The sequence below is a fragment of the Thalassophryne amazonica genome, chromosome 13 (assembly GCF_902500255.1).
Source record: "Thalassophryne amazonica chromosome 13, fThaAma1.1, whole genome shotgun sequence".
NCBI lineage: Eukaryota > Metazoa > Chordata > Actinopteri > Batrachoidiformes > Batrachoididae > Thalassophryne > Thalassophryne amazonica.
Genome location: NC_047115.1, coordinates 36,038,519 through 36,058,934, shown reverse-complemented (window position 1 = coordinate 36,058,934; position 20,416 = coordinate 36,038,519). Strand labels below are relative to the sequence as shown.

The 20,416-nt window shown below is 39.8% G+C and overlaps 1 long non-coding RNA gene across 2 annotated transcripts; it reads right to left on the bottom strand.

The window, feature by feature from the left end:
* Nucleotides 1–6,761: 6,761 nt before the first annotated feature.
* Nucleotides 6,762–12,874, bottom strand: LOC117523516. 2 transcript variants are annotated; one of them, XR_004564524.1, is made up of 3 exons: nucleotides 12,820–12,874; nucleotides 12,504–12,657; nucleotides 6,762–6,773 (listed from the first exon to the last, which is right to left on the bottom strand). It is a non-coding gene; the product is annotated as an uncharacterized LOC117523516 (long non-coding RNA). The 2 variants fall into 2 exon arrangements; XR_004564523.1 differs by lacking the exon at nucleotides 6,762–6,773 and having other exon boundaries at nucleotides 12,503–12,657.
* Between the last annotated feature and the right edge of the window lie 7,542 nt (nucleotides 12,875–20,416).

Sequence of the window (20,416 nt, the reverse complement as noted above, 5' to 3'; positions counted from 1 at the left end):
AATAAAAATCCACTGGACAGGCTGTGGAGCAGCACAGGCAACGCACGACAACAGTGCTAAAACAAAATAAAAATCCACTAGACAGGCTGTGGAGCAGCACAGGCAACGCACGACAACAGTGCTAAACAAAATAAAAATCCACTAGACAGGCTGTGGAGCAGCACAGGTAACGCACAACAACAGTGCTAAAAAATAAAATAAAATAAAAATCCACTGGACAGGCTGTGGAGCAGCACAGGCAACGCACGACAACAGTGCTAAAACAAAATAAAATCCACTAGACAGGCTGTGGAGCAGCACAGGTAACACACAACAACAGTGCTAAAAAAAAAATAAAATAAAAACCCACTGGACAGGCTGTGGAGCAGCACAGGCAACGCACGACAACAGTGCTAAAACAAAATAAAAATCCACTAGACAGGCTGTGGAGCAGCACAGGCAACGCACGACAACAGTGCTAAAACAAAATAAAAATCCACTAGACAGGCTGTGGAGCAGCACAGGTAACGCACAACAACAGTGCTAAAAATAAAATAAAATAAAAATCCACTGGACAGGCTGTGGAGCAGCACAGGCAACGCACGACAACAGTGCTAAAACAAAATAAAAATCCACTAGACAGGCTGTGGAGCAGCACAGGCAACGCACGACAACAGTGCTAAAACAAAATAAAAATCCACTAGACAGGCTGTGGAGCAGCACAGGTAACGCACAACAACAGTGCTAAAAAATAAAATAAAATAAAAATCCACTGGACAGGCTGTGGAGCAGCACAGGCAACGCACGACAACAGTGCTAAAACAAAATAAAAATCCACTAGACAGGCTGTGGAGCAGCACAGGCAACGCACGACAACAGTGCTAAAACAAAATAAAATCCACTAGACAGGCTGTGGAGCAGCACAGGTAACGCACAACAACAGTGCTAAAAAATAAAATAAAATAAAAATCCACTGGACAGGCTGTGGAGCAGCACAGGCAACGCACGACAACAGTGCTAAAACAAAATAAAAATCCACTAGACAGGCTGTGGAGCAGCACAGGCAACGCACGACAACAGTGCTAAAACAAAATAAAAATCCACTAGACAGGCTGTGGAGCAGCACAGGTAACGCACAACAACAGTGCTAAAAAATAAAATAAAATAAAAATCCACTGGACAGGCTGTGGAGCAGCACAGGCAACGCACGACAACAGTGCTAAAACAAAATAAAAATCCACTAGACAGGCTGTGGAGCAGCACAGGCAACGCACGACAACAGTGCTAAAACAAAATAAAAATCCACTAGACAGGCTGTGGAGCAGCACAGGCAACGCACGACAACAGCGCCAAAAAAAAATAAAATAAAAATCAAAATCCACTGGACAGGCTGTGGAGCAGCACAGGTAACGCACGACAACAGTGCTAAAAAATAAAATCAAAATCCACTGGACAGGCTGTGGAGCAGCACAGGTAACGCACGACAACAGTGCTAAAAAAAATAAAATAAAATAAAAAAAATAAAAAATAAAAAAAATAAAAATCCACTGGACAGGCTGCGGAGCAGCACAGGTAATACACGACAACAGTGGTAAAAAATAAAATAAAAATCCACAGGACAGGCTGTGGAGCAGCACAGGTAACACACGACAACAGTGCTAAAAAAAAATAAATCAAAATCAAAATCCACTGGACAGGCTGTGGAGCAGCACAGGTAACGCACGACAACAGTGCCAAAAAATAAAATAAAAATCCACTGGACAGGCTGTGGAGCAGCACAGGTAACGCACGACAACAGTGCCAAAAACAAAATAAAAATCCACTGGACAGGCTGTGGAGCAGCACAGGTAACGCACGACAACAGTGCCAAAAAATAAAATAAAAATCCACTGGACAGGCTGTGGAACAGCACAGGTAACGCACGACAACAGTGCTAAAAAATAAATAAAAATCCACTGGACAGGCTGTGGAACAGCACAGGTAACGCACGACAACAGTGCTAAAATAAAATAAAAATCCACTGGACAGGCTGTGGAGCAGCACAGGTAACACATGACAACAGTGCTAAAAAATAAAATAAAAATCCACTGAACAGGCTGTGGAGCAGCACAGGTAACACACGACAACAGCGCTAAAAAATAAAATAAAAATCCACTGAACAGGCTGTGGAGCAGCACCGGTAACGCACGACAACAGTGCTAAAATAAAATAAAAATCCACTAGGCAAGCTGTGGAGCAGCACAACAACAGTGCTAAAAAATAAAACAAAAATAAAAACGAAAGCGTTAGCAAGCTAGTTAGCCTGCCAACGCTGATGAAGGCCAGCTGATAAAAGAGCTCCGTCGCGATGCTTCGACCGTTAGAGGTCTTCCTTAGGCGTTGGAGCACGGTGAAAAAGTAAAAAAAAGTAAAAAAGTCTTGAAAAAGACTGTTAATTCAAAGAACTCAAACAGCTCAGTTCAAACAGCTAACAGATACAGCAGAACACCGCTGTGCTCCGGAACAGGAAGTCAATATGTCAAGTGCATATGTCACAGAATGCTCCTGGCTGTGCAACGAAAGCTCATCATTACTTGATTGATGCTGCATTTGCACTGAGGGTAATTTTGTGTGTGTGTGTGTGTGTGTGTGTGTGTGTGTGTGTGTGTGTGTGTGTGTGTGTGTGTGTGTGTGTGTGTGTGTGTGTGTGTGTGTGTGTGTGTGTGTGTGTGTGTGTGTGTGTGTGTGTGTGTGTTTTGAAATGGCATGTGCTGGGAACCTGGAAGTACATGCAGTTTGTGTGCATATTATGCATCCAAAAATATGTATTTCTATAGCTGCAAGATTTAATTATTTCAAAAACATTATAATATTGTTTTCATTAAAAAATAATGCAAAGTGTTTTTTTTAAACACAAAAACACTACAATGAAGCACTCCATAATATCATACCAGCAATTTTCTGCTAAGAAGAAAATGCTATATGAACATGAGGAATGCACAACTCAGGAGACTATATGATGCAAACTTTCACCTGAAAGTGATAAATGCAGTAGTCATCAAACAACTCTCAAGCAGCCAAGAAATACAGTGCAACATACTGCAATTTTAGAATATGACAAACACAAAAAGACCACGTTAACAATGCTGACAGTCGTAAAATCTTATGGTGTTCCTAAAATCAACTATTTACAAGAGAGATTGAAAGACAAATATGTCATTACATGGTTGAGAAAACAAATAAGGAGCTGCCTACAAAATGGGCTTTTATTAATATTATTTTCAAACAAAAGTATTGTCTTTATACAAAAAAGATTTTTTCTTCAGAAAATCTAATTCCAAAAATATGTCTTCAAAAAGGGGTGGGGGGGGTCATCTTATAATTGAGGTTGTATTGTATTTGGAGCAATACAGTAACATAAAAGGTATTACATTAAGAGAGTGAGTTTACTTTCCATTATTCTGTTAGAACTTACTGCAAATTATATCAGTCAGCTGGTAGAAGAGTTTAGACTTCAGTAGGGTAGAATTTTATGAAATTAGTTGATGTCTCATGGCTAGCTAATACAAGTATGATAGCCACCACACTAGAATAACACAAGAGCCATATAGTGAATAGGTCTTACAAAATGTCTAAAAACAATTAAAATCTTTTTGACACATTATTAAAGTTTGATTTAAAAACATAGTCATAGTGACTAAATTCATGGCACTAGAAAAATGGAAAACCACTGATAAATGGCTGACCCGATGAGAGGACATATGCTATAAGCAAGCACCATGAAAGTGACAGTGAGCATCAGTTCCCCATGATTAAAAACCAATCACTATGTTGTATTGATTATGGCAGATATCACTTCATTTCACAGAGTAGGATTTAAAACACATAAGTTGAATGGTCTGCTGCTTCAGTGTCATAAACTTTTGCTAAGTTTGTGACCCGTGTAGCAGCAGGTCATTGAGTCAGATTGGAGCCAACTCGGTCACTGTCTGCTGTATTTGTCTGTAAGCTGTTTGCTGGAACTACATAATACCTTGAAGATATCTTTCAGCCTCAGCAATAGACTGATGTTACAAACTGAATGCGCATGCTCAACGGTGTGTAAATCTCGCGTGAGTAAGCATGAAGTCCCACGTCCTGTATCAGCTTGGGGGCCAAAGTGTTATTCCAAGAATCCAACAGTATAGTGTGTAGCATGTGTTGCCGGCCTGAAAGATGGCCAAAAACAACCATCAGTGTGCAGTTGGCCATAATTTTAGATTTCATGTGGCATTTGTCCGTCACCAGGATGAAACTGGATCTCCTGCACAAACCCTTCACAGAAGAACTTGTACTCTTTGGTGGCCTTGTATGCACAAATCGGTAGTCTGTCAAAAGTTTAATCTGGGTACTCTACTAAATATTGTCTTATTGTTCTGATGGTCACATCTGGGACACATTTAAGGCACTTTGTCAACCCTTCTTTGAGCAATTTACAGACATTTACCGCAATGTTATCCATAGATTCAGCTATGTCCATTTAGCTTATGCAAAGCGTGCATGTCCGAGAACTGCTCATGTAACGCTTTATAACACTCTATTAGTCTTTTAATGTTTTTTGTTTTCTTTTATTCCAAAACTATAGCTTGAACAGAACCTCTATAGTACTCCTGCATCACATTTCATCTTCCTTCCAAGTGACAACCTCCATTGTAAAAAAAATAAAAAACATGAAGCAACTGTGGAAATGTCAAATCTTACAGATCCTTGAATGGTTGTTTGAGGGTGGCTCCAAAAGCAAGTCACTCCCCATAGACCCCCATGTTAAAACGGCAAACTTTATAGCAGAAATAAACACTCCCTATGGCTTGTTTCCTCTTTCATGACTGGCAGTCAGGCACTGCCAAGATTATGTCATCTAGGACCCCCCACCCCGCACCCCCATTATACACTCTAGGGTTGCTTCAAAATTGCTTGTAAAACATCAGTTCAGTATTTTCTTTTGCATATAATCGCCTTACTGCAAGTATTTCCTTTTCGGTGAAACAAATCATGCTTTGCAAACGTGCTCCCCACTTTCTTTGTTGGAGCGAGAGAGCAGCGTAGCCTGCGTACATCCATCCTTGACCTATTTAATGGCTGGGTTATGTTGAGGACCTGCTGCACAAATTGAAAAGTTTTCACTCACTAAGTGAAATGTATGACTCTGCCTTCAGTCCAGAAAACTTGGGTATTGTTCCATTTTAATTTAAAACTCCATTTCAGACATCCTCCTCTCTGCAACAGAAAGTGGATGTCTGGTCCATCCACTGCCTCAAGCCTGTCGAGATTTCAGCTGCCAAGACCAACAATGAATGAGTGAATATTGATGAACACAAAAGATAAACAATGGTCATTTTTTCCTGTTAGCGTTGGCGTGAAGCTGGAGAAAAGAGGAGAGAGCAGGCGCCTTTCAAATCTCCTGGGAGCGAGGAACCCCCTCTCCATATTCAGAATATTCCCTGTGAAGATCAGTAAAAGATATCAATCTCACTTTGAGGCTCCGGCTCTTCATTTGTTTGTGAGAGATGCGCAGCGCCGCTTAGATGACTGTGCCAATTCTTCAAATCCCACTTACAGTACAAGTTCACACATACACACAGATGAGCATCTGCCACTTTCCCAGCCGCTGTGTCTCAGGCATCAGCGTAGTTTGCAATCTAAGACCCTCAGGTCTTGATTGAGGAAGCACTCTGAGCCCACTTGGCAGCTGAGAGCTTGGAATAAATAGTACACCATGGCTGTTTGGGCAAAAACAACAAAACTGTTTATTGGATAAATGGTTATCAAACAGACAAACAGGTTTGTCGGTTTACAAGATGGTGCCTGTGTTTGGCATCGCCGTCGTTGCTGCCCGAGTTTCTGTCGTGTTTGTTTTATTGTTAGTCTTCCTGCTGGTCTACAATGGTCTTGCTGCTCACTGGGTGTATGACTGTCAGGCTCTACTAAATATCTCTATGGAGAATCACGGTGCTCCATTTTCATATTTTGTTGATGTGCCCTTTCAGTGGTCTCCATTTTTGCCATTAGCCAGTGATGCTAGCGTCAATCAGCGCTGTAGGAGCTCCCGTGGATGCAGACGGAGGAGAGGGAGAAAAGATGGAGTCTAGGTGAGGCTAAGGCTGCTCTGGAAACGTGGAGTTATGGGAAAACATCGTCATTCCCTTTCGATCAACCTGAAGTCTCTGGACCTACTCCTTCGGTGGGTCATCACAGGAGGTCTTGCTGTCTCTGTCAGGTGTTTCCTGACCTTCTCGCGGCTGTGATGGCCCCCCACTGGTGTGCAAAACCTACGGCTGCAGTGGATCATCTCCGCGGGTCCTGCACACCTTGCCCCTGCTGTCCTCTGAGGAGAACCTGGCTCCAACAACTTTTAGGATGGCGCTGATAAATGTGCGCTCCGTTACAAACAAGACTTTTGTCCTGAAAGGTTATATTTTGTCCAAGGACCTGGACTTTTTGTCTCTGACTGAAACTTGGCAGAGAGAAATGGGGCAAGTCCCCCTTATTTAACTCTGTCCCAAAAATGACAGATTCTTCAGATTTAAGAGAACCTGTCAGGACGTGGAGCATTTATGGAAATCTACAAAGTTCCAGGTCCACCGCCTTCATTTTAAGGAGCTTTTAATTTCTTTTAACAATATGGTGAAAGACGTGAGGGCTGCTTATTTTTCTAAACTAATTTTTAACAGTCAAGGGAATCCAAAAATTTTATTTGACTCAATCAGAGATATTGTTATACCTGCATCTCCTGCTGCAACCAGTCAGTCTAATGAAGACTTTGGGAACTTTTTGTCCTTTTTTATCAGTAAAATCCATCATATCAAGGCAAACATCAGCCCCTCTCTTCCTTCTTCTGTCCATGTCTCACCCGGACGTCAGTACTGGACAGTTCCACCTCACTGAAAGATCACTGAAAGAGCTCATCAGTCTGGTTGAGAGAAGGAAACCTCCCTCCTGCCCACTTGATATTCTTCCCACCTCATTATTCAAAAAGGTTATCCACAACACTGACCCATGTGTTTTATCAATAAGAAACAGATCATGGCCCTCTGGCAGTGTCCCTCAGTATTTTAAACAGGCTGTTGTTCACCCACTTTTTAAAAAGCATACTGCTGATCCTCTTCCTCAGAATTTTAGACCGATTTGAAAATTGCCTTTTATCTCAAATGTTTTAGAGAGAAAGTGGTGGCCAAACAACTTAACGAGGTTTTAGCTGAGTACAATATTCTTGACAAATTTCAATCTGAGTTCTGTCACTTGCACTCTACTCATACAACTCTTCAAGAAGTTTCCATTGATATTTTAATACACAGAGATGCAGGTGAATACTCGGTACTTGTACTTTTGGATCTCTCTGCAGCTTTTGGCACAGTTGATCATGGTGTTTTAATTGAGAGACTAAGGACATGGGTACACATCTCTGGGTCAGCCCTAGATTGGTTTTCATCCTCTCTCTCTCTCTCTCTCTCTCTCTCTCTCTCTCTCTCTCTAATAGGAGTTTCTCTGTTGCTATAGCTAAATATACATTCTCTTCTGCCATTCTGTCCTGTGGTGTGCCACACGGTTCCATTCTGGGACCTATTTTATTTGCATTGTATTTGCTACCACTTGGGCACATCTTGAGTTCTTTTGATGATGTCATATCATTGTTATGAAGATGGCATACAGCTGTACATCTCCTTTACTCCACAAAATGTTACTACAGTATCTGTCCTTCAAAACTGTTAACATCATAAAAAAAACTGGATGGCTGGTAACTATCTGTCACTTAATACAGCAAAAACTGAAGTTCTTGTTTGTGCCCATGATAAGTTTGTTCCCTCAGTGATTAAGAACCTTGGCTCTCTGTCCTCTTCTGTTCACTCAGCAGTCAGAAATATGGGTGTTACATTTGACCAGGCTCTCAATTTTGACACACGTTACCCATCTTGTACAATCTTGCTTCTTCCATTTACGGAACATTGCCTGTCTTAGAAACATTGTTTCTCAAGCTGAGCTGGAAATGATCATTCATGCTTTTATTTCATCACATCTTGACTATTGAGGAAGACTGTCTGATGGCCTGAGGGACAAAGGAGTTTTTCAGTCTGTTGTTCCTGCACTTGGGATGGAGCAGTGTGTGGCTGAAGAGGCTCCTCTGATTGCTGATGACATGTACAGAGGGTGAGTGGCATCATCCATAAAGTCCAGCAGTTTGAATTTCAATTCAATTTAATTTTGTTCAATTTCATTTCATTTATATAGCGCCAAATCACTACAGAGTTGCCTCAAGGCGTTTCACACAAGTAAGGTCTAACCTTACCAACCCCCAGAGTAACAGTGGTAAGGAAAAACTCCCTCTGAGGAAGAAACCTCAAGCAGACCAGACTCAAGACATAAATTACAGAAACAATTCACAAAAGGAATATACAGGAAATGTTGTTGGTGCACAGGACAGGATGGTCGCCAGCACAAATACAACTCCCATCTCTGGATGGAGCTGCAGCTTAAACAGAGAGAAAAAACAGAATCAGGCATCAGAAAGACAAGAAATACAGTATCATTTGCCAGCATTAATCAATGAGAAAAACAGAAGAAATACTAAGGTGATCGCTGACGACTAGCCTTAAGCGTCACTAAAAGACCCAGAATTTAAAAAGCGTAGAACAAAACTTTACCAGTATGTTAGCCATACGAAAAGGAAAATAAGTGCATCTTAAGTCTGGACTTGAAAATCTCTACATATCTGACTGTTTTATTGACGCAGGGAGATCATTCCACAGAACGGGGCACGATAAGAGAAAGCTCTATGACCTGCAGACTTCTTATTCACCCTAGGGACACAAAGTAGTCCTGCACCCTGAGAATGCAAAGCCCGGGCCGGTATGTAAGGTTTATTTAGGTCAGCTAGATAGGGAGGTGCCAGTCTGTGAACAGTTTTATAGACTAGTACCAGAACCTTAAAATCTGATGTCACTGGGACAGGAAGCCAGTGAAAGGATTTTTGCTTTTTGCTTTGTGTCAAAAGTCTGATTGCAGCATTTTGAACCAATTGGAGAGCCCTAATACATGTGTGCAAATAAAAACTAAATAAATAAAAGAAAATCAGCCATCCATTAACATACAACAACCACCACCAACCATAAATATCTACATTGGTTGTTAAATATATATATATATATATATATATATATATGGTTGTGTGGTTGTGTTAAAGTGCTTTATAAATAAATTTGGTTTGGTATGGTATGGTATCTAGGAGCCATAATAAGTGGATAAACTTAAAATTCAATTATGGCCAACAAAACTCCAAGAAATGAATCTGTACCTCTGTCACTGATTGTTTATACTGAGTTATAATTAGCACCATTGGGTTTCTTGCCTCAGAATATAGGTATCCTACTGGAAATCATAATCATCAGTAAACTAAGAGTCAAGCCATTGACAAAACCACACCTTGAAGGTCACGTTTTAAAAACGTGGCAAAGTGACTTCTTCAAAAATGGAATCCCATTTCTGATCTTAATCTTTGCCTTTTTTAAAAAATGTACAGTCGTTTTGTTGTTTTTTTTTTCTTTTAATATCCTGTAAATAGCCACAATGGAGCATTACACCGGTCTAGAAATAAGGTTCTTAGCTGCTGACAGCATAGCAAACAGGAAACAGGGCCGATAATGACTCTAAGAAGTGAAATAATTACAGGCAACCCTGTGAATACAGTTCTTCTACACCTCAATGATCACACCTTCTCGGGCTCTGTCTCTTTCAAACCCAATCGCTTTCCAGCTTTTATAAAGACTGTGGCTAGGGTTTATTTTTTTCTTTGCATTTTGTATTTGATGCCATTGGGTGATTCTTTAACTACGGGCACTGTTGGCCTTGTAAATGTAATTTCCACCACACCATTGCCTTACAATATAAAGCGCCTTGGGGCAACTGTTTGTTGTGATTTGGCGCTATATACATGTGCTCTGATGTCACTGTTTATCTCCATAGAAACTACCCAAACAATCTTTCATACAAACTGTTTAAAGGGACATTACAGTGTTGTGGTGGAAATTACGGCAATAGTGTGGGACAACTACATTTTGTTTAAAAAAAAAATCACAACAGTTGTATGACATTGAATACCCCAATTATGTTTTGATTATTTTACTGATATTTTATTCAGAGATATTTTAAAACATTAGAAAAAACATTTCTTTACCATTCATTTTTATCACTGAAAATCAAAAGTCTGGGTGTGGGACAAGCACAAAACGGCAATATTTGCACATAATGATGCTGAAAAAAGGTGAAAAAGTCATCATAGACTAGTAGAACAAATTTCTTAACACACTTTCATTGTAAAGATAACTATAAAAGTGTGAAATTTCTCTGTTTTCTGTTTTTCATACAATATGATCAAAGGACATAATAAGTGCCCGTAGTTTAAGAATCACCCCATTATCCCTCCATGTTTGTTAATTCAGACTCTTCAAAATTACGTTTCTCCTGAAGACACCGTTGCTTCAGGTGTACAATCCGACTGTGGTTTGGTTTTAGCAAGGCAATGGGCCATGCAGAACTCCCCCCCCCACAGTGGGTTTCTAAGTGGCGTCTTTGCCCTCACATGCATTCAGTTGGGCCTGCTTTACCCACACTATTGATTGCAGGTGATGTTCTGGACTCAGTCCAGCTGACCTCGAAGGGGACTCAAATACATCATTGTCCGAACAGGAACCTCCCGGGACCGGACAGAAGCGGCACAGAAAAGATAAGCAACATGACTTTCTCCAGCAGCTACATCTGTCAACAAGCACTTGGACAAAGGCGCGTGTGCTGCTTAGCGTATAGATGCAAAGTCAGTCAGATAGTTAAACATAAAAGAGAAGACAAACATTCACGGTTCAGCTGCTGTTTCTCGAAAGGCCACACGCACCGCATATTCCTCGATTGCTTCACCTTTTCTGCAACCTGCTAATTAGAATTCTTAATGTGCAATCATGTTAGCATTGGGTCTAATTTGTGCAACGTGCATCTTTGTTTCTTACACACCTCACAGCAACTGATGGATATCCAATGAGACGCAGAGTCCCTGCCAGAGGGAGTAGCTCTGCAGCTTGTGACACATCGCTTGGGGGGGGGTACGCCTTAAATTAATTAACATCGGACCTCTTGTAGCTGCTCACTTCTGTAAACAAACATTTTTATATGCAGTAATTAATTAAATCTGCCAAGCTCCTCTGCCCCTCCCATAGATCTTCCTTCACTCTTACTTTCCTCATCTTGTTAAAGAGTTTATTATGTGCTGTTGTGTGAGATGAAGAGCAAATTTTTCAACTTTGCCCACCACAGTTTCTATAAACTATAGCCTTCTAGCTGTGATATGTAATATTGTGGTTTTAAAAACAGACAAAAACACACTCTTGAGTCCTTACTCTTGACAACACAAGGTACTTGGTGCCATGCAGGATTCACATTTTATATACGAGGTCTGTCAATAAAGTATAGGTCCTTTTTATTTTTTTCAAAAACTATATGGATTTCATTCATATGTTTTTACGTCAGACATGCGTGGGACTTCCCACGGTGCGAGACGTCACGCAGCGGTCCCAGGCGTCAGCCTGTTTCAAGCCGCGACGCTCCGCCACAGGAAAAACACCTCTGTTGGAAGCCTTAAGGACAAGTTGGAACATGTCCAGCTGTTAAACAATTTCTCATATACTCACTCCACTGAAAGCCATCAAAAGCCGCCTGGATTTTACAAATGGTTATCAACACGGAGGTGTTTTTCCGCGCCGGCTGCGTCCCGACGTGCGGACCCGTCCGCACATCTTTCATTAAAAAAATCTCCTTTAACAGTGGAATATCCGGATAAAATGCTGAAACCGACTTCTTCTGAAACTTCTCTGTTCTCTCACGACGTCCTGGATCAATAGAGCCTGAAATGTGGAGGTTTTCAGCTTGAAACAGGCTGACGATGGCGCCTGAGAGCGCTGCGCGACGTCTTGCACTGTGGGAAGTCCTTAAAGCGACAGTATCACCTCAAATTCTCTCATCAGCCGTTAAAATTTTCACAGAAAACCATCTTAATTTTTCGAACCGTGTCCACTTCGATGTGTCTCACAGGTTTAGAAAAAATTTTGATCAAACAAAGCGCCAGTCTCTCAGCAACTTCTCAGACAAAGGAATTCTGACGAGGGGCTGGACGACTCCTCCCACAAGGAGTGCTCACAGGCAAATGACGTCACCGACAGGCGTGGAAAAACTCACGCATGCCCACGAGGGTTCAAGCGTGTCTGACGTAAAAACATATGAATGAAATCCATATAGTTTTTGAAAAAAATAAAAAGGACCTATACTTTATTGACAGCCCTCGTACAGTATTGTGAAAGTTGAAATATTACTTGGCACTTGTGAGGAATTGACCAATAAATGGTTTTATTGCACAAGTATGACACCCTTTAAAACTTTTGGGTTTAAATGCGGGAAAACAAAAAGGTACTGCTGAGCTAACTGACCAACAGCAGTGCCTAGAATTCCTTTTGACTGATGAGACTGACTAATTTGGCAAGAGCGTAATATGGGTCATTGACATTATTCCTGTCTAAAAATCATATTCGTAGATTCGTTCATTTGGGAATGGCGGCCATTTTTATGCTGAAAATAGCCATTTTGAGCACTTAAAGGCAATTTTCTCAAAAAACTGTCTGATAACTTTTTTCTAATTTGTCAAGGGCATAATATGGATTGTTGACATTTTTCATGTCAACAAAGTATGGTCATAGATTCATTCGTTTGGGAACGGTGGCCATTTTTATGCTGACAACAGCCAATTTGAGTATTTGGTCCCAATTTTCTCAAAACCTGTCTGATAACTTTTCTTTTAATTTAACAATGACACAGTATTGGTCATTGACATTATTCCCTTCCCAAAATTATTCATGGAAATTTGTTTGTTTGGAAATGGTGGTCATTTTTATGCGGAAAATAGCCATTTTGAGCACTTAAAGGCAATTTTCTCAAAAAACTGTCTGATAACTTTTTTCTAATTTGTCAAGGCCATAATATGGATTGTTGACATATTTCATGTCAACAAAGTATGGTCATAGATTCATTCATTTGGGAACGGTGGCCATTTTTATGCTGAAAACAGCCAATTTGAGTATTTGGTCCCAATTTCCTCAAAACCTGTCTGATAACTTTTCTTTTAATTTAACAATAACACGGTATTGGTCATTGACATTATTCCCTTCCCCAAATTATTCACGGAAATTTGTTTGTTTGGAAATGGTGGTCATTTTTAGCGGAAAATGGCCATTTTGCCGAGGCTCCAATTGAGCCGGTAACCCACAGGGCCCCTGACAGCCAATATTTAGTACTTATATAGTGTTATGTATGTCTATTTATGGTTTCCATAATATGTGTCAGTGTTGTTGTTGCTGTTGTTTAAATTTGTGTTGAAGTCTATCAACACTGGATTTTAACTTCAAAATTTTTACTTTTAGCAAATAAAAACATAAACATCCAAGTGCAGAACTGACTATACAATGATGACAAAGAGTCCTTGAGCAACACAGTGAACTCCAAATTCCACCCGGTCTCAAAAACTGAGTGTTAATTGGAAAAACAGCTTAAAAGAACAAGTGATGACACAAAAAAATTATTTTCATTACTGTCATCACATTATTTCCTCTTTGGCACACTTAAAATTTTGAATCAAACGATGCTGGGAATTGATTTCTCAACTTTATATTTTTTAACAGTGTATAAGTGTAGATTTTCATTGATTAGATAAATAAAATAAACAAATATGGAAACTTATGTTGTAAATAGGAAAACAGCCATTTGATGCAAGCTGAATATCACAGTTCCAAATATCTACGGATTTAGTTTTTTTTTTTTTTTTTTTTTTTTTAAAGATTTGTCTTTCTCAATACATTATTTCAAACACCTCCCAAATCCCTCAAATTATCTACAGTGGGTAGTTTTGCATTTATCAGAGATGGAAAAGAATGAGTTTATGAAAATCCACATCAGCAGGGACTGGATGCAGACTCAAGGGGCATCACTGCACAGGTAAGCTGCTTTTGGAGGGTTCATGTAAATCCTAAAGTCCAAAAAGTCAATTACTGGGGCATCTCAAGCGTGTGTTCGTGAAAGACTCTGATGTTTTATTGAAGAGAGGCTTTAATTCATCAGGCTTCTCAGCTCCTTTTCATGCAGCTTGGAGAGAGAGAGCGAGGTACCTCCTTCAGATGGCCAGTGTCATATATCACACACACACACAAAACACACACTAATGCCCAAAAACAACTCTCAGGTGGTCTGCTTCACTTGGCTGACCACGCCATTACCCTCACACAGCCATCTCAGCGCGGACCACACAGACTAAACAAGAAAATCTAATGCATCCATGCAGCTTCTTGTCCACATTAATTAATGTGGAAAAAAAAGAACTTCCATATGGTCAAAGGTGCAGTTATGAGGTGGATTTCGGGGTTTAAACCACACACTGTTATGGAAGAAGCAAAGCTTTAGAAACTTTCATCCAAATTAAAACACTACTCCAGAAAATGAAGGTCTCTTTTTTTAAGATACTTGAGTTAACTGTTATGCTACATGAACACTCTGGGATAAATAAAGTTTTCTTGAATCTTGAGTTGTATCTTAAACCACAATTTAACCATTGCTGCTAGTTTCCTTTTAAAATGGAGATGTTTTTAAGTGTATAATAGACGTGCATGTTGCCTGTGGGAATCCACGGGCTCTAGATTGGGTAGTGTTTGTAAAATAGATAGCTGACATTTTTTCAAGGTTCGAAATAAATTAAACAAAGTTTCTGTAATGAGATGGAATGGTGTGTGAGTCCAGAATCTTTGTAGAATCTTAGACCTCAACCATTTTTAGAAGAAGAACTCAACCCTTTTATTTCCTGTTAATTATGTAATTTTTAATGTTAATGTACTGTCTTAATGTATTTATAAAATGTTTTGGTTCTTGTTATCATATACACACTATTATTATTATTATTATTATTATTATTATTATTATTATTATTATTATATTTTGTCATTTGATTTTTAAATGGATCTCAATAGAAATAAGTGTTTTCACTTTTGTGTCATCCGTGTATTTTAACATATTTGCAATTATTATGTACTTACATTGAACTTACTAAATAAAATCACACACGCACTCACAGTTTAACATAAAGATGATTTACCGCCCCCTATTGGCATAGCTTGTGAGTCCAGAATGTAGTTAGAAATGTAAGCTACCATCCGCAGCTTCTCTAAAAATATTAGTCATATCAACATTCTGTTTTTGGTGGCGTTCATCCTTGACCCAAAAAACATAAGCATACCAAACGGAAAATGCCAGCTGTCCTCAGTTTCTCCATGATCAAAGTTACACACACACACAGAGCTTTTTGTCTTTTCTGAATTCTGCCACAAGCAGGGGCACAATAACAACATTTAAAACCCCAAACTCCCATGATGCATTGCAGCACAACATCCATTGTTTACTGGTTAGCTAAAATTGCTAATTTCTCCAAAATATTTGTCCTATAAACTTTCTGGTTTCATAGCATTCATGTTTGACTTAAAATACATAAGCATACCAAACAGAAAATGCCAGCTGACCTCAGTTTCTCCATGATCAAAGTTACACATGCACGCAGAGCTTTTTGTCTTTTCTGAATTCTGCCACAAGCAGGTACTTCTAATTTTAGACACAAACGGAGATGGCAGTGGAAGACATCAACCACAATACACAGTTCACCCATGGTACCATCAATAAAACTAAACTAACTAAATTGACTAAAACAATTGAACTACAAAAAAATACAATAAATCAGCAACACTAACAACACTGTTAAACTTACGTGAAACACAAAAACAACATTTAAAACCTGAAACTCCCATGATGCATTGCAGCACAATGTCCATTGTTTACTGGTTATCTAAAATTGCTAATTTCTCCAAAAATATTTGTCCTATAAACTTTCTGTTCTCACAGTGTTCATCTTTGACCCAAAATACATAAGCATACCAAACAGCAAATGTCAGCTCTCCCCAGTTACTGCATAATCAAAGCCATACACATGCATGCGTGCATGCATGCACACAGAGGCCACTTGGCTAGTATAATATAGATGATTAACATAGTAATTGTTGAATTTAACCCATTTTAGATAAACACATGAATATGTTGGTGGAAATGCACAGAAAAGCTCTTATTTTATCAATTTTATTGGTTTATAAATTTTTTAATTAGCTTTTTTAACAGACCATAGGACTGTTTGGGTTGTTGGTTGAAATCCTTCTTAAAGGAGATGCAAGTTTAACTGTAAATGTATTAATTAGTGGCAAACTTGTCATCTTTATGTCAATGATCCAGATTTCAAACCCTTTTAAGGATAAGTCTGCAGTAATACCACTTAGGGGTTCAGTTCCTAATGCTTCACAAGCTTATTGCAGTCAGTAAGTGTTAAACTGTTCATGAGCAAGATGCTCAGTTCCTCATTGATTCATTCTTGGACCAAAAAGATGCAACATTTTCTTCAGCAGTCACTGTCTTCAGACATTCAAAGAATCCATCCATCCTTCCATATTCTGTACCTGTTTAGTGAGTAATTAAGTAAGTAAACTTTATTTATATAGCACTTTTCACAGAGAGAGGTCACAAAGTGCTCTACAAGATAAAATATCACAATACAAAAAAAAACGTCAGGGTGCCAACTGTCTAAAAGCTTTGGAAAGCCTGTTTAAAAATGAAAACACATACAGACACACAAACATAATCACACGCACACCTACGGACAATTTTAAGTTCCAGTCACCTAACCTGCATGTCAAATGAGATCCCATGACCTTACTGTGAGGCAACAGTGCTAACCACTAATCCACTGCGCTGCTGTAGAACAAAGAATTACTATTTATTGTTTCAAAACATTAGAGAAAATTGCTTCAGAGAGTCACTGTTTCAAAATGTTCAAAATTGTACATGAAACAGTTGTAAAAGAAAATGAAGCATTGTCATGAAATATTCAAGTACAAAATGAACATCACAAAGCATTTACTGTTTTGAAAAATAAAATGGGAAAACTGCTTCAGAAAGATGCTTTCAAAAGTCTTGAAACAGGGAATGAAACATTTACTTCAGAAAATCACTGGCTTGAGACACTCAAAGCACAAAACAAACAAATAGTTCTGAAAATGTTGCTGTATATAAACACTAAATAGAATAAATTGCTTTGAAAGTCATTGTTTTAAAGGGTTCAAAACAAAAAATAAAATGGGAGGTGGGCAAACTTCAGAAATCCACTTTCAATATGTACAAAACACAAAAATAAATCAGTTTTCACACATGTGACATACAAATCATGAACTACTTTAAAAATATATTCAATGCTTCAAACATTCAAAACCAGCCCAGTCTCTTTTTTTTTTTTTTTTTTTTTTTCTTTTTTTTTTCTTTTTTTGTGCCCCGCCACAAAAAGGGCCCGCTTTTCATGACACAGTTTATTTTTTATTTTGCTATTTATAATCTTCCCCTAGCTCTAACCATAGAGTACGTCTACCCCTCCCAAACATTAACCATGACCCCCCTGCCCCATTACAAAATGATTTACTGACCCCATTACAAAAAATGCCCTGCCCTGTTACTTAGTAATGCGTTACCAGCATCACTGCCTGTCACGAACCCATATGCGAGATCTGTTAGAAAAGTATCCAACCTTATTATTTTTTTCAAAAACCATATGGATTTGAATCACGTGTGATTGCGTCAGCCAAGCTTGAACCCTCGTGCGCATGCGTGAGTTTTTTCATGCCTGTCGGTTGCGTCATTCGCCTGTGAGCAGGCTTTTAGTGAGGTGTGGTCCACCCCTCTCGTCTATTTTTTATTGTGAATAAATGTCTGAACGATTTGGATCTTTGCTGCATCAATTTTTTTCCAGAAACTGTAAGAGACCTCCAGGTGGACACCGTTCGAAAAATAAATATGGCTTTCAGGGACGATTTTATGGGGATTAATCGTATTAATGTACTTTTTGTTACCCAGTCCTGTTATGTGTCGGACGCAGGATGGAGAAGCGACCAGCGTTTGAAGGACCCAGTATAAAATAAGCAGAGCACGGTACAAAGGATAACAGAGTTTAATAAACATAACAGTGACGTGGAAATATACAAACAAATAAGTGCGCGGTCTGGCGTGGTGGATTGCGGTGTGCTCCCAGCAGCGCTAACGGTCCGGAGCCAGAACCAGTTCGGACCCAAGGACCCCACCGACACCCCCCAGGTGGCCGCAACAAACCGAGTCTGTGAATGAAGAAATCATCATGTGAGTCCACACTCAACACACAGAGAGACCGCTCAAAGGTGTACAAACAGCAAACACTTCCTGGCTTAATTACTAATCAGCTTCCCACCCTGCAGGCATGGAACATCCTGTTCAGCAAACTCACTGCAGTGGAAGCTGATTAAAACGACTAACATAACAGCTCAATATAATAAGGTGTGAGGGACACCACATTTACTGACTGTACAAATGTTAGTCACAAAACCTAACGTACCTCAGGAAGTGTGCTGACGAGCGTGAGACCTCACCCTCTCCTCTTTCACAGACCATGCATCAAACCTGGACATTCTCTGCATCCACTGATGATGAGATGGCTCTCGAGACGACGATCTCACCCGTCTGGTCACAAGGTCGAGTCTCTGGCAAACACACACTGTGCACTCCAGACTTAAATGCCACCATGTTCCAATCCATGTAGATGCACCACAGCTGTGAGTCCTGACGAGCTGCACGTGATCAGCCTCAGGTGATCAGGGTGAGGTCCTGATAAACTCAGCTACACAGCCACTCAGTCCCAAATGCGCACCACCTGGGAGGAAAACCAAAAGACAGAAACAGAAGACAAACAAAAGCCAGCCAGGCACGCCAGCCACAACACAGTCCCACGAAATGCCGAGAGACTGGGTTGTTCAAACATTGCTTCATAAATTAACTGGTTCAAAACATATTGTTTTGACACCATCAAAGCACAAAGTGAAGTGTTTATCATAACATTATCTGTTTGAAATATAATAACAAAAACTGCTTCAGAGTCACTATTCAGAACACTAAATGAAACAGTTACTTTACACAACAAATCAGTCTTAAATCATTTGACATACCAATCAAACAACTGCTTCTTAAAATATTCACTACTTAAAACATTAAAACATTGCTTTAGAATTGAAATGTTTTTTAAATGCTCAAAATGCTAATGCTAACAAAGGGTAAATTTTATCAATTTAAGGTGCTTCAGAAAGACAGGCTGTTTTTAAGTGCTTCAAACACTTCATGAAACAAACTGCTTCAGAAAATGATTTGCAGACTTGAACCACTTGAAACACTACATTGACAATATTGAATGAGCAACGCCCCCCCACCCCCCGGCTGCAAATAAAATCCTGCCGCCACTGCGTATTGTAACCTCCGTGAGCTTTATGGTGCTTGTTGTGTGTCTGCTTTTCCGAGATGTTATGTTCCTCTTCCTGCCGGCTATCCCAGTGTCAGGTGGCTCCGTGTTCACTCGTATGCTTCTATGTTTTGGGAATGATTGGTGTTTTTTGTGAAAATCCTTTCTACAGGCTGACACAGCCGTCCACAGCTGGAGTTCAGGCTCGCCGTGGCTTGCTGCAGCAGACAGCTTATTTTTCCACCGTGATTAGCCAAACTGTGCTGCTCATATACAAATGGAAATGGGATGTGCATGAGTGTTCTTTTCTCCTCACCATCTCTCGTTCTCTCCCTCTCCCATCTGTCAAGACAATAGATTTTAATCTTAATCATGAGCAGCCATTGAATACTAGGAAATTACAAATTACAGATGTTTTACTGTGTTTTTCAACACCTCGTGCCCGCTGCTCATCTTTCTGTTCAGGCCCTTCAGCTACTACTGTTATAATGTCAACACAGAAAGGTGCCCGCAATCACTTGCCGCAAACAAATGTGCACGAGGGGCACACAAGCGCACGCTCATCCTGTGCCATCATGGTGCCATATGACACTGTCATCATTTGGTAATTAAACCCTTGCTGGCTTTAAATATGAAAAGCTGGCACAAGCTGATGATGATGATGAAGATGATGATGATGATGCTGGCTGTCGCTCAGCCCAGATTTCCACCAAAACCATCCAGACACCAGGCAGGAAACATATTGTTATTGTTGTCTGAGTTTGGCTGAGGAAATGTGATGCAAAGAAGGCAGCTGACCATTTGCAAACTAATAATAATAATAATGATCATTCAAATAATGCAGTGCTGGAGAGTGCACACTGGGGGGAGATACGGGTTCAGCCTGCTACAGGGAGTCACAGTGGCCTCCAAGCGAGGGAGGTTTAGTTAATGTTCAGGTCTCGAGCAAGTAGGACACTCTATTTTTGAAAAAAGAAGAGGAGTTGGAGTGCAGGTGAGAAG